The following is a 14,905-nucleotide window of genomic DNA, read 5'->3' as shown; positions in this document are numbered from 1 at the left end:
TTTTTTAGACCAAGAAAAGGCCTTTGACACCATTGATCACTTTTATCTTTTTTCGGTTTTACGTGGGTTTGGGTTTCCAGAAAATTTTATCTCTCACGTACAGTTACTGTATAATAATATCTTTAGTCTACTCAAGGTTAACAATATTTTATGTCCACCTTTCCCGGCCAGTAGAGGCATTCGCCAAGGATGTCCTTTGTCTGGCCTCCTGTACTCCCTCGCACTTGAACCTTTGCTTGTTCGCTTGCGTGCACGTCTTCTCGGTTTCCTTCCGCAACCAACGGCGCACCCAGTTAAGGTGATCGCTTATGCGGACGATCTTTGCGTAATCGTTCATTCGGATGAAGATGTCTCCGCCTTGGTCCAATGTGTCCATGAATTTAATTTGGCAAGCTCTGCAAAGGTCAATTGGAAGAAGAGCAGTGCTCTTTACCTTGGTCCACAAAATGGAGCCATTCCTCCAACTCTGCCCGAACAATTTGAATGGACAAGGGATGGAATTCTTTATCTCGGTGTTTTTCTTGGCCCTGGAAACTTCATTTTAAAAAACTGGGAGTCTCTTATAATCAAAACTGAGAGACGGTTGCTGAAATGGAGGGGTTTAATTTGTCAACTTTCTTATCGAGGCCGAACCCTTGTTATAAATAATCTTGCGGCATCAATGCTTTGGCATGTTTTAATGGCACTGCAGCCCCCCAGATTTCATTCTCAAAAAGCTACAAGCTACTTTTATCGACTTTTTTTGGGGAGGTAAGCACTGGCTTCGACCTGGTGTGCTCAGCCTGCCTGCTGCTCAAGGAGGACATGGACTGATTGCTGTCTCTAGCAAAGTGATGGCTTTTCGCCTCCTTTCACTTCGTAGGCTGCTGTACACCGACGTCTCGTGGAAAGCATCGGCTCACTGCCTGCTTCAGCAAGCAGGGAAACTCAACTACGACCAAGAACTGTTCCTTATAGACACCACAAAAGTTGATGTAACACCAGTTCCTCTATTCTATAGGAGTATGCTGGAGGCATGGCAAGCGGTTCCTGTTCGCCGTGACAACAGGAACTATTCTCTTGAGCTGTTTTTAAACGAGCCCATCTTTCTAAACCCCATATTTGAAGGGGTCTGCAGTAACCGTGCTTTTATGCAAAAGTTTATCGACGTCGGATGCATCAAGGTTAAACATCTCAGAACCCCTTTTCCTTACAAGTGGAAGCCAGCTGCTGACATTGCTGTAGCCACCGGAGTTCGATCCATTCGAGTCATAGGAAGGATCTTTTCTGTGATCCTGCGTTTTTTCAAGGGAACCGGGCTAAAATGGGCCCCACAGGCGGAAGCTAGCCCTTCTTTATCCGAATTTCTCTTTCCTAGACTTCTACTTCATTTTCAGGGCTTCACCCCTTTTCATCTGATGGAGAAATCTTGTGTTTATGCTTTGTGTGTTTTAACCCTTGTTCACGATAGACCCGCAGAACCGCAAGCGCACTGGGGGAGAATGTTCCGGACCACTCCTTCCACCACCATCAATTGGCTTACTATGTACAAGGCCCCCATCGCCAAGCGCTCCGGAGACTTACAATGGCGGCTGGCGCACTACATTTTACCATCACATGTTTTATCGCATCGCATATGTTCCGATAACACGGAATTATGTCCGTTTTGCGGTGCGACGGAAACCATTTCTCACATTTTTGTTGATTGTCCTCGGTTGGCACCCCTTTTTACAGTTTTATCGCGTGTGGTCCGGGGGCTTGGCCTAATTTTTACGCATTGTGTTTTTATCTTCGGTTTCACCACTTCCCGCCTGTGTAAAGATGAGTGCCTTTTAGCCAACTATTTGTCTTCTGAAGCAAAACTTGCCATATACTTGTCGAGAAAACACAGGATGCAAAATGCCTGTAATTCTGTTGATGATGCTGTTCACCTCTTTAAAGCCTTCGTCACATCGCGTGTAAATCTTGAGTTTCAATCGAATGATTGCACAGTGTTCTCACAACGGTGGTGTGTCAAGGCATCCTTATGTCAACTGGCTGATGGTTCTCTTACAATGAATTTATGATTTATCTTGTCTCCCATTTTAAACTTGTACAGCCATCGCCTTGAATTGTTTTTTGGGTTTTCACTGTCAACAATGTTTTCCTGGCAACAAACGGGGACAAATGTCGAATGTTTCTCTCTCCCTCTCTCTCCCCCTCTCTCTCTCTCTCTCTCTCTCTCTCTCTCCAAATTTGTGGGGGGGGGGGGGGGGGGGGGTTACAGCTCGACCCAGGGGTAAATGAGTGAACGGATCACCGCTGTAGCCCCAGAAAGCTTGCAACTCCAAAGCGTCATACAGATGGAGCATCTGTAAGATGGAGAACCTACAAGATGGGGCACCTGCAAGATGGATGACCTGCAAGATGGATAACCTGCAACATTGCGTGCCTGCAATATGGCGTACCTCCAAGATGGAGCACCTCCAAGATGGAGCACCTGCCCATTACGATCGGCCTTTTTCCAACACCTCTGGAGTGGCTCACAAGTCCCCAAGTTCATCAAGGAAAACATATCGGAAAAGTGTTATGATGTAATGCGTTCACAAACATTCCTCCAGCAGTGAACATGGTGACGTGTTACATGGTGCATTCAGAAAGGAACACGGTTGGGAAGGACACGGATGCTCTGTCGCTCCCGGCTACTGGTTGTGCGAGGTTTGTCTCCTGGTCTGTCCATTTTGATCGCAGTGGGATCACCAATAAAAAAAAAGAAAAAGAAAAAAAAGAAAAAAGTCTCTCTCTCTCTCCCTCTCTCTCTCTCTCCCCCTCCCTCTCTCCCCCTCTCTCTCTCCCCTTCTCTCTCTCCCCCCCCTCTCTTTCCCTTTCTCAATTTTTCACTTAATTTAATCAAACGCTTAATTTGCTCTTGATGTGTTCATAGCTCTTGCGTGAGCATTTCCTTTAAAATTGTTTGTGGTTTCTGTCTGTGTCCTCACCTTTGGTTGGTAAAATTTTTATACTTGCTGATTTCTTTTGAATATCCTTTGTTCTTTTTTGGTGTGTTTATGATCCTTATACAATGTTTCTTTGAACTCGTTGCTTGGTTTAACACTGCTTTGTGGAATGGTTTTATACTTTTATAATAAAAGGATACAAAAGTCAAAGTCTCTCTCTCTCTCTCTCTCTCTCTCTCTCTCTCGCGCCCCCTTCTGGATGGTTGTGAGTCATGCGTGGGTGTGGTAATCATGGCGGCTGTGGGTGTTGAGCTGTGAGTACGGTGCTGTGTTGGTGGTCTTTCCTATCCTCCTTTCACTCCATTTGTGTCCTTGTACGAGTTTGTGAAGTTTTCTCCGTGTTTCCCTTCTGCTCTTGAGACAAGAGAGGGAGAGAGAGACAGCACGGTAACGGTTAGCCACCTGTATTAATTTATAACGTGGGTTGGTTATATCGTGCCGATTATTTATTTATTTATTTACTTATTTAACTAATTTTGATTTGTTTGGTTAGTTTATTGCATTGTTACTGTTTAGTTTGTTTAGTTTATTGCCGATAAATGGCTAATAGGAATAGTCAAAGGACTGCTGATCGTGTTAGTGATGAGGTGTTATCGCGTAAGCACGGGCTGTGCCTTGTTCCGCCGGAAGACGTGCAAATGGACGATGTTCTACTTGCAATCGGGGATTTGATCGGGGTAAATAACATTCGTGCTGCGTCTCGAATGAACCACAAAGTGGTGGTTTTCGTGTCACAAGTTAGCCTTGCAGACATCGTGGTGCAAAACGGGTTAACGTTGGGGAATGACCAATTTGTCCCGGTATCGTCCATGGACACGCCGGCGGTTAAAGTTATTTTAAGTAACGTTCCGCCCTTTCTGAGGAATGAAGAAATCCTACGTAAATTAGGGGAGCATGGGACTGTCGTCTCACGAATTATCACGGTCCCCCTGCGAACCAGGAACGGAAGGCTGAAGCATGTCGAGTCGTTTAGACGTTTTTGTTTCGTCGTACTAAAGGATGAGGCAAAACAGCTGAACATATCTATAAATTTTAAAATAGGAGATCATGATTACCGGATCTTTGCAGCTACTGAGACCTTGATTTGCTATACATGTGGGGCATACGGACACACTCGGCAGTATTGTCCTGATGTGAGGAAGAGTTATGCCACAGTAGCTGGGGCAGCCCCCCCTCCCCCTGTAAATGACTTGAACGACCCTGTAGATGAGCCAGGTGTCGAAAAAAGGTCAACACCGGAATACGAGGGTGCGGGTGACAGTGGTGCTGGTGGAGAAGCCCATACGGTAGTGGAGCAACCATATGTGGAGGAGAGGCTGCAACCTCAAGAACAAAGGGACTTCGAGGAGGTGAAGCTGATGGAGACCGAGTCGAGGAGAAACTTGAAACGCTCTCTTGCGAGCGATGAGAATGGAGGAAAAGGAAACAAAATGGTTCTCGTGCAGGCAGATGGTAATACAGACCAACCTGATGACCATGAGCAAAATGGTAATGCAATAGGTAGAGATGGGAATCTGCCCATTTCACAGGATGAAGATAATCGAAGCATTACTGAGCGTGTCACCGTGTGTGATGGTGGACACCCTGCACCATGCGACGAGCAGTTAAGGACCCTCATCTCAACGGAAGATGATGAGAAAGAGATTGATAAGTCGGTGGCAGACAACAACGATGGGGTAGTTGGTGCCATGCAGACGCAACAAAAATACCATGGTGACAATGACACAGATGAGGTGCCAGTGCCTGACACACCACTGGGTGAGAGTGGGGTCGAGGCTGATGAAGGATGCAGTCTTGCTGCCCTGAGTGAGTCTCAGAAGGAGCAGGTGAGGCAAGCAGAGGTGACAAAAGGGAAGGTCATTGATTTCTTAAACGAAACGTTTAGACAAGTCATGTTGTAATTAGAGATCATTTCCCTGATGTTCAAGCTTTCATTAAGGTTTCGAAACCTCTTTTACAGAAAAATGACCCCATGCTCTCGGAGCCTCAATTTCAACGTCTTCGTAAAGCAGTAACAAAGGCGAATAAGGAATTGCAGGCGGACGGTGAGCTACCACCTTAGAATGACAACGCGAGAAATACATATTGCCTCCCTGAACATCAATGGGGGATGTGCCCCCTTACGAAAAATTCAAGCAATCCAGGCAATGGAGAGGGTAAAAGCAGATGTCATTCTATTGCAAGAGACCCATGCCACAAACAATTTGGCAGCTGAATGGTGTAAACTCTTTAAAGGGCAATGGTGGCTGAGTGGGGTTTCCACACCCAAGGCGGGTGTTGCCATCGCCTTAAGTCCCAGGCTTCCCACTCAGAGTGTTATTTATAGGGAGGTCCATAAGGCACATTTGATAGCGGTGGAGTTCTACTGCAATACACAAAAGCTTATTATAGTAAATGTGTATGCACCAAGTGAACCTATAGAAAGAAGAACATTCTTTTCCACATTGCGGGACTTTGTAGAGGGGCTGGAACCAGCTGCTCTCACCTGTATCGCAGGGGACTTTAACTGTACAATTGATCCTTCAGTTGACAGGAATGGACATGAACCCCACGGCGCTTCTGCAAAGGTGTTAGCGAGCCTCATCAAGAACTATTGTTTTGAGGATGTGTGGAGGTTGCAGCATCCAACTTCACGGGCCTACACATGGTGCAGATGTCATGATGGCGTCATATCAAGGGCAAGGCTGGACAGGATCTATATCAATAAGCCAATGCTGAATGTGGTGTCCACTACCCAAATACTCCCAACAGGGTTTTCAGATCATAATTTAGTGGCAATGTCCTTTAAATTACCCCTGACATCAGGAGGTAGCGCGTACTGGTCACTCAATACTCGGTTGTTAAGTGATAAGAAATTTGAAGATGCCTTCCAAACAGTGTGGGGGAAAATCCGGTCCTCTAAGCTTGAGCATGCCAACCTTCGCATATGGTGGGACCTTGCAAAGTGTCAAGTTAAAACGTTTTGTCAACAGTATAGTCTGTTTACTACTAAATTGCAAAGTCTCTCAGTTGACTCATTAAAGGCCGAAATTGCAGAATTAGAACAAAATCGTAATGGGGCTGGGAAAGATTTGGGATATGATCAGTTACTATGGACAAAAAGGTCGTTACTGACCGAAATGGTGAGGCAGCGGGCAATGGGTACCTTGGTGCGTATGAGGATGAGTTACTTGACTTTGGATATGCCAAATAAGGACTTCTTTAGTTTGGAGAACTCTGTCAAAAAAGCACAACAGATTCACGGGCTACGTGCTGCTAATGGGTCAATAGTGACCTCCCAACAAGAGATTAAGTCTGTTTTGAAGGGTTTTTATACAAACTTGTACTCCCCCCAGAGCATAAGTAATGAGATCTTGCAGGAGCTGACTACTGGGCTTCCAAGACTTGAGGAGGACCAGCAACGCACATTGAACATGTCAGTTTCGGCTGCTGAACTTGAAACTGCTATGCGGAGCTTGAAGGATGGTAAAGCCTCTGGGATTGATGGTTTGCCTGGAGAGTTCTATAAGACTTTTTGGAAACTTGTGGGACCTGACCTGCTTGAGGTATTTGATGAATGCCTTCATGTTGGAGAGCTTCCCCTGTCCTGCAGAAGAGCAGTCATGTGCCTGTTGCCAAAGGCTGGGGACACTCAACTAGTCGAGAACTGGCGGCCTGTCTCATTGCTGTGTGCGGATTACAAGCTTTTGTCAAAGGCTTTAGCAAACCGTTTGGGAACTGTGATCAGCTCTATTGTGCACCCTGACCAGACCTACTGTGTACCAGGAAGGTCAATTTATGACAATATTTTTCTGATAAGGGATATTATTTCTTGTAATAAGTATGTGCGTGCCAGTTTTGGGTTGTTGTTTCTTGACCAAACAAAAGCTTTTGATCGTGTTGATCATACATATTTGTTTTCTGTTCTGGAGCGGATGGGTTTTGGCGAAACTTTCATTTCCTATGTTAAGCTGTTATACACTAACACCTTCTGCATGATGAAAGTAAACAATAGTTTATGTCCCCCTTTTCCTTTCCGACGGGGTATCCGTCAAGGTTGTCCCCTTTCTGGACTTCTGTATATAATTGCCCTTGAACCACTCTTAGCATCCATCAGGCAGCGAATAACTCAGGATGTGGGAGCCGTTTTTAGTTCAAGATTTGTGGTCACAGCTTATGCTGATGATGTATGTGTTCTGATTAAAGGCCCAAGTAGTGTTGCTGCGGTGCAGCGTTGCCTTAAAGACTACTCTGCGGCCTCTTCTGCCAAAGTAAATTGGGGCAAGAGTGTAGCCTTATGGTGCGGTTCAGATAACCTTTCTTTAACACTGCCACCGTCACTCCCACATAATTTAGAGTGGAAAACAGATGGGGTCAAATATCTTGGTGTCTATCTCGGCAACCAGGAAGTAGAAATGAAGAACTGGGAAGGAATGATTGAACAAATTACACACCGGTTGAAACGATGGGAAGGACTGCTGCGATCTCTTTCTTACAAAGGCCGCACTCTTGTTATAAATAACTTGATAGCAGCAAGATTATGGCATAAACTAATTGCCTTGCAGCCACCCAAGGAGTTGATACCAGCCATCCAGCGGGTCTTGGTCAATTTCTTTTGGAATGGATACCACTGGCTTCGGCCGCAAATACTGTACCATCCTCGGAAGGAGGGTGGACATGGAATTGTGGATGTGTCCACTCGGCTTATGGCTTTTCGCCTGCAGTCTGTGCAACGTCTGTTGTATGCTGAAGAGCTGCCCTGGCGCTCATTTGCGTTTTGCTTGTTGCAACAAGCGGGAGGCCTGTGTTATGATAGGCACTTGTTCCTGGTGAACCTTGACCGTGTCAGCTTAGTTTCAATCCCAATTTTTTATCAGGGTTTGCTGAGAGTTTGGAAAGGTTTTGGGGTTCATCGTTGCCTTGAGGCTTATAATTGCCGGATGTTTATCCAAGAGCCTATTTTCTATAACGGTTTTTTTCCATGCATTCCTCATAGTCCGACTTTGATTAGGAAATTTACTCAAGGAGGAATTGGCAAAGTTTGTGACCTGAGGGATACATCTGGGACAAAATGGATGTCTGCTGGCAGGGTGGCGGCCACTCTTGGTTTAAGATCCGTGCGTATTGTCAGCCAAATTATACGCATCGTCAAGAGGAAGTTTAAGGAGTTAAATATTGGCTGGGAAGGTATAAACAATGTCGAGGATTTTCGGCTGTCTTTCCCTGAAATTAAGGTGCTCCCAGCTCTCCAGTCAAATGGTGAACTTGTATCTCCTTTTCATTTGGTAAAAAAGGCGGGTATTCACAAGCTCCTTCGAGAAAACCAAGCATCACCCTTCTCCGGAGTGGCGCGAGTGGCCTTGTGGTCAGAAAGGTTAGGGCCAGGGTCTCCTGCCACGCCACTGTGGCCTAATATGTACAAACTACCTATTTATGGGTTCCTCGCAGATATCCAGTGGAGACTAGCACATTGGGCTCTCCCTACGAACACCTTTGTTCATCACCTTGACAGCTCAGTGCCAGTAGCATGCCCCTTCTGTGTCCAGAAGGAGGATCTCTTTCATGCCTATGTGAAATGCGAAAGACTAATACCTCTTTTCTTGATTCTCACACACCTTTTTGAGCAGTTGTCTTTTCCTTTTACTTCACACTCTTTTATTTTTGGTGTATCTTTCAGACCCTCCTGCAAGGACTCTGGTGTTCTCCTAAACTTCTTAGTTGCTGTAGCAAAATATTCAATATATAAATCAAGGAAAATTAAAATTGATAATGGGCATGGGTTTGATGTTGTTCCTATGTTTAAAGGGCTGGTGTCTGCAAGAATAAGGTTAGAGTTTGATTATTATGTGGCGAATGAAAATGTCAAACTCTTTGAGTGCAAATGGTGTATTAATGAAGCATTATGTGTTGTAAATGAATCGAATTTGTACTTTTCTTTTTAACATGAAGAACTGTTGTTTTCATTTTTATTTTTCTCTCCTGTAAAAATGTAACTTGACCTGGTGTATTTTTTGTGAAATAAATGGTGTTGCAAATTCAATTCTTTCTTTCTCTCTCTCTCTCTCTCTCTCTCGCGCGCCCCCTGCTGGCCGTTTGTGGTGGGTGTGGCGTCATGGCGGCTGTGAGCAACTGCTCTGTGTTGTAGTGAGTTCTTCGTGAGTTTTCCTCCTCTCCTGCCCTCCCCTGCCCCCCCCCTCCCTCTCCTTTCCATCCTGTGTACTTTGGCATTTTGTTTTCATCCTTCCTATACCTTTGTCTTCAAGAGAGAGAGGTTTGAGAGCGGACCCATTTTGGGTGCGGCCTACCGGCTTCGACGACGCTTTGTAAGCCTTTTTGTGCTTATACTGCACGTTTATTATTTATTCTAGTTTGATTTATTTCGTTTTGGTACCTACTTGTCCGGTTCGGACAAGTGGGGGGGGGGGGGGGGGTGTTAATTCGCTGGGATGGCGAATGCACGCTCTCGGTTTGAGGCGTTCGACAACTTAACAAGGAAGCATGCATTTGTGTGTGTTCCACCCGAAGGAACTTACACTGAGGACATTGTTTTGTCGGTGGGGAAAATAATCGGTTGTGAAAATGTACGAGCAGCGTCGAGAATGAATCAAAAAGTTGTTGTATTTGTGTCCGATGAAAAATTCGTTCACGATATTGTAAGTGCGGGTTTAACCACAGAGACAGGTCTCTTTGTCTTGGCGTCGCCTATGGACACTCCGTCGATGAGGGTCGTCATATCGAACGTACCCCCATTTATAACCTGCAACCAGCTGATGTCCGATTTGTCCCGATACGGAACAGCTGTGTCAAAAATCACAATGATTCCGCTCCGGTCTCAGGATGAACGTTAGGGTGCATCAAACGCCCTTAGGTTCTTGGATTTTAATGTCTATTCTCTCAAATGTTACACTTGTTGGTAGAAGTATGTATGCAAAAAATAAATGAAATCAGAGGTGGTCCTGGGTGGCCACCGGCCACTTTTATATATTTAGGGCCATTTTCGGGGCCGCACTATGTAAAAATGTTTGATTTTGTTATTTTACACCCAAACCTAGTCATGTTTGGTATCAAATTGAAGGTCTTGATGAGAGGAATACAAATATAACAATTTTATGCAAAAAACGATGGTTTGATAATTAGTTTGTATTTTTACATGAATGAAATCGGAGGTCTAATCGTGGGTCCCATACTAGTAGTCTAATAATATCCTTTATTTTCTTTCAGATGGCAGATAAGAAGACCAGATTAGCAAGTGCCATTTTTGGTCTTGGCAATGCTTTTACAGAAGCAGATGGTACATTGACAGGAGTCCGCCTCCCAACTTGCCGGCAGGTTCTTCGATGCGTGATGTGGTACATCCAGAAAGAAATATGTGAAGGCAAACAAACTCAGCCACTGAAATGGAAATCTGCCAGCATCGTCCTTATCCAGCTGAAAAAATTCTACACTAAAGCAAATATTCCTATGCTTTCAGACCATCAATGCTGCAAACTAATACTTGACCTTCTTAATGACAATAACAAATTGCGTCAAATACCTGTTTCTCGCCGAGAATCTCCAAGCACTTTGGCTAAGTTGCAAACCATGAATGAACGTCTTGATAAGACCTTTGGTGTATGGACAAAAGATGCAATGACAAACATTAAGAATGAGGAAGATAGAGTATTTTTAGAGTCAATGAAATCTGACAGAGTAGCCTCATTTGGTGGTGTTGACAAGAAGAAAGTTGATAAAGATCATAGAAAAGAAAAACGCCTCTTAGCGGAAGCTTCAAGACGAGAACGTCATGAATCATCCAGTGTACAAGAGATGACAATTAGTTCTGTATGCTCTGATGATAGTGACTCTGCAGATAGCTTGGAAGAAACTGAAGAAGAGGCGATTCCAGAGTTTCAAAGGAAGCGTAGTCACCACAGATCAACATATGCAGGTACATCTGCCTTTATTCCTCATGATATTCTGAAAAGACATTCAGTTGTGTCTGTTGCTACTCGACTAAACATAACTCCTGTTCAACAGGTTGCGCTCACCAAAGCTGTAATTCAAGAGGCAGGAGGTGATCCACGTCGTGTGGCCAAGTCGTACTCAACTGCTGATAAGGCTCGACGATCAATAACAAGTGCTATCGCCAAAGATATTCAAGAAAATTGGATCGCCCCAACAGCTGCAACACTTCACTGGGATGGCAAGCAGATACCAACGCTCACAAACAAGAATGTCAAGGAAGAAAGATTGCCAGTGTTGGTTGGGAATGCCACTGATGTAAAGCTACTGGGGGTGGCTAGATATCCTCCTGGAAGTGATAGGTCATCAGGTGACATCATTGCCGAGCACACTTACACGTATCTACATTCATGGAAGTGCAAACAATCAGTTGTCAACTTATGTTTTGACACAACAGCATCAAACACTGGACACGTTACAGCTGCCTGTGTTACCATTCAATCAAAACTGGACCGTGCTCTTCTGTGGTGTGCATGTCGCCATCATGTTGGAGAGGTAATCCTGGATCATGTGTTTGACGTTCTCAAAATTGAGGCATCAAAGTCTCCAGAAGTATCTTTGTTCCAAAAATTCCAGAAGAATTGGGAACGCATATCGCATGCAAAGAATGAAAGTTTAACCAAAATTGACATTTCCATGTACAATGACTATGCACAACAGCTGCTTTTATCCTGCAAAAACAAGGTTTTAAGCACAATCCGCACAAGCGCTTCATACTGTAGGGAAGACTACAAGGAAATGGCACAACTCTGCCAGGTAGTCCTCGATGATGATGTCACAAAACAAGGAACACTCCACAGACCAGGGGCCATGCATAAAGCAAGGTGGATGTCAAAGATTCTTTATTCCATCAAAATATGCCTACTTGAAGAGCAAATTTCTCTACTACCTCGAGGAACTGTAACAACACAACATCAACAGAAAAAACTGAAGGAGTTTGTTGTTTTTGTTGTTTATATTTATTGTGATTGGTGGCTCATATGTCAGTCTGCTTCAAATGCCCCATGGTTTGATTTGTGCTTTTACAAGACTCTGCTCAACTATAAAGCTGTCAACTCAACCATTTCAGTCAGCGCTGTGAAAGCCTTTGATAGACATTTGTGGTATTTAACCCCAGAACTGGTTGTTTTGGCACTGTTCAGCAATGCAATTCCTCAAAAGGATCGTCGTGCCCTTGCAGATGTGTTACTGGCCATACAACCAGATGAAATGCCAAGCACTCCAAAACACCGCTACGGTTCTGGATATGGCAAACCGTCATTTCCAAAAATTACAGAAGCGACAACCCTGGCTGATCTTGTGAACGAGGACTCGTGGTTTACAGTAAACCTTCTTCACCTAGATATGACCTTCCTAACAGAGGATGTTGACACTTGGCAGAACAATGAGCATTTCAAGGCAGCCAAGTCCATTGTGGATGGGCTTAATGTTGTGAATGACCCTGCGGAGAGAGCAGTAAAGCTCGCAACTGATTTTGTCTCAACTGCAAGAAGAGAAGACCACTTCCAAAATCTTCTTCAAGTGGTTGAATGTGACCGCAAAGCGAGGCCAAATTTGCGGAAACGAGCAAAGTTGGAGTAGTGACATTGGCGTTGTGCTTAATACATTTTCAAACTTTTAATCAATGAAAGTACAATACTACAACACTGTACTACAACTTTGTAATATGAAGAACGATTTTGGTTAATTTTACATTGACATGTAAGGTTGTTTTAACTGTTTGATATTAGGCATTTAGTAAAAGTAGGACTTTACTTTTGTATATAGGTATAATGGTTAATTTTACATTATCTTGTAGTTAATTTTACATTATCTTGTAAAGTAGTTTAGCTGTGGCCCTAAATGGCCCTAAATATATAAAAGTGGCCGGTGGCCACCCAGGACCACCTCTGATTTCATCTATTTTTTGCATACATACTTCTACCAACAAGTGTAACATTTGAGGGAATAGACATTAAAATACAACAACTTTTTGAAAATCATGGGGCGTTTGATGCACCCTAATGAACGTGTTAAACACGTGATGAGCTTCAGACGGCAGGTGTATATGGTGCTTCCGGATCGAGGCGATGACACGGGGTTAAACATCACGTTCAAGGTAAAGGTGAACAACCATGAGTACCAGATGTATGCGTCATCGGCCTCATTAACATGTTTTCAGTGCGGAGCTTTTGGCCATGTGAAAAGGTTTTGTCCGAAGGTATCGTGTGTAAGGTGTGGTGAAGCAGGTCATAGTGACGCTGATTGTAAAAGAGATAACACCCCGGTCTCTAACGTACGAAACAACGTAAACCGAAATACCCGAACGGTTCCTACCGACGCTCCCTCGCACTCGAGGAGTAGGGATAATACACCTGTTCGTCTTAGTGTAAACGACAACACCGCTGATTCGGTAAATAATGAAATAACCCCAGATAACCCACCTGTGGTGGCAGATGCTACGTGCAGTGAGGAGATGGAAGAAAATCCCATTGTGGTGACAAAGAAACGAAGAGCACCTGGTGCTTGTAACTCCAACATTACTTTGAAAAAGGTAGTGTTGGATAAAGACAGTGTGGGTGCAGACGCCCTGGAACGTCTTTCTCAGGTGTCCACAAGCTGTGTTGACACCAGGGAGAAGGAACATGAATTAATTAATTCTGAAACATTATCGGGCAGCACCGAAAACCTGGGAGAAAAAGTAGATGGTGAGACTAAAGATGATGGTGAGCCCATTAGTGAGCCGCCACCTTCACTACCTGCTGAGACCGAGCGGATTGGGAATGTCTCAGCCCCAAGCTCCTCTTTACCAATGCAAGATCTAAATCATGACACTGGTTCGTCAACTGAGCCAGTGAACATCTCCCTGCAGGAGGGTGAAGCCGAGATTTCAGCTCCTGCTGAATGTCCCGGGTACCAGAGTGAGGATGACTCTACCATAGAACATTCCAGCAAATCTTCGGACTTGGCTGGAATCAAAATGGTGACTGTGCAGACTGATATATGTGACCCGGGTGGAGCTGTTTCTGATTTGTCAGATTCAGAGGATGAAGTTGAGATGACTGAGTTGTCTCAATCTTCATCAGATCAGTCATCCATAGCCCCTCAACTCGTTATTTCTTTTCTGAATGACACCTACCGACACCGAAATGTGATTGTAAAAGATCATTTTCCTGATTTAATTTCATTCATCCAGGCTGCAAAGGACATAATTAGGAGGCCGGATGAATTTCATTTAACAAGGTCGCTGTTTCATCGGCTTAGAAAGGCTGTTACAAAAGCAGGGAGCGAGATTTCCCAACAACCGCTCACGCCTTTTGATAATCCATGAAAAAAATCACCTTTGGAACCTTAAATATGAATGGCGGAGGTGCAAGCCAAAACCGCCAGGTTCAGGTGAAAAGTTTATTTGAGCGCAAGAAAATTGATGTGCTCTTACTCCAGGAAACCCATATAATTCAAAATGGGGAGTACGACTGGTGTCGCCTCTTTAAAGGACAATGCTTTTTTAGTAACATGTCTTCTTCTTCTGCTGGTGTAGCCTTTTTACTCAGACCAGGCCTAGTACCTGAGTCATGCCTCTTCCAGGAGGTGATTAAAGGCTGGTTTATTTCATTGGAACTGGTCATTAATAATTAATTTTCGGTTTACACTATTCAACGTTTATGCACCAAGTGAGAGTGTGGAACGAAGAGCTTTCTTTTCATCTTTAATTCGACACATGCAGTCGATAGATCTCAATAATTGTATTTGCATGGGGGGTGACTTTAATTGCACCTTTAAACCCAGTATAGACCGAAATACAGCAGAACCTCATCCCGAAGGTAGTACTGATTTGTTAAATTATTTTTCGGCAGTGGGTGTGCTAGATGCATGGAGACTGCATTACCCCAACAAATCTGAGTATACTTGGGGACGATGTGCCAATGGGAGAATGACTTTCACTAGACTTGACCGTTGGTACATAAACT

The sequence above is a fragment of the Myxine glutinosa genome, chromosome 11 (assembly GCF_964187855.1).
Source record: "Myxine glutinosa chromosome 11, kmMyxGlut1.1, whole genome shotgun sequence".
Lineage (NCBI taxonomy): Eukaryota > Metazoa > Chordata > Myxini > Myxiniformes > Myxinidae > Myxine > Myxine glutinosa.
The sequence above is the reverse complement of the archived record's forward strand: the minus strand, read 5'-3'. Positions refer to the sequence as shown.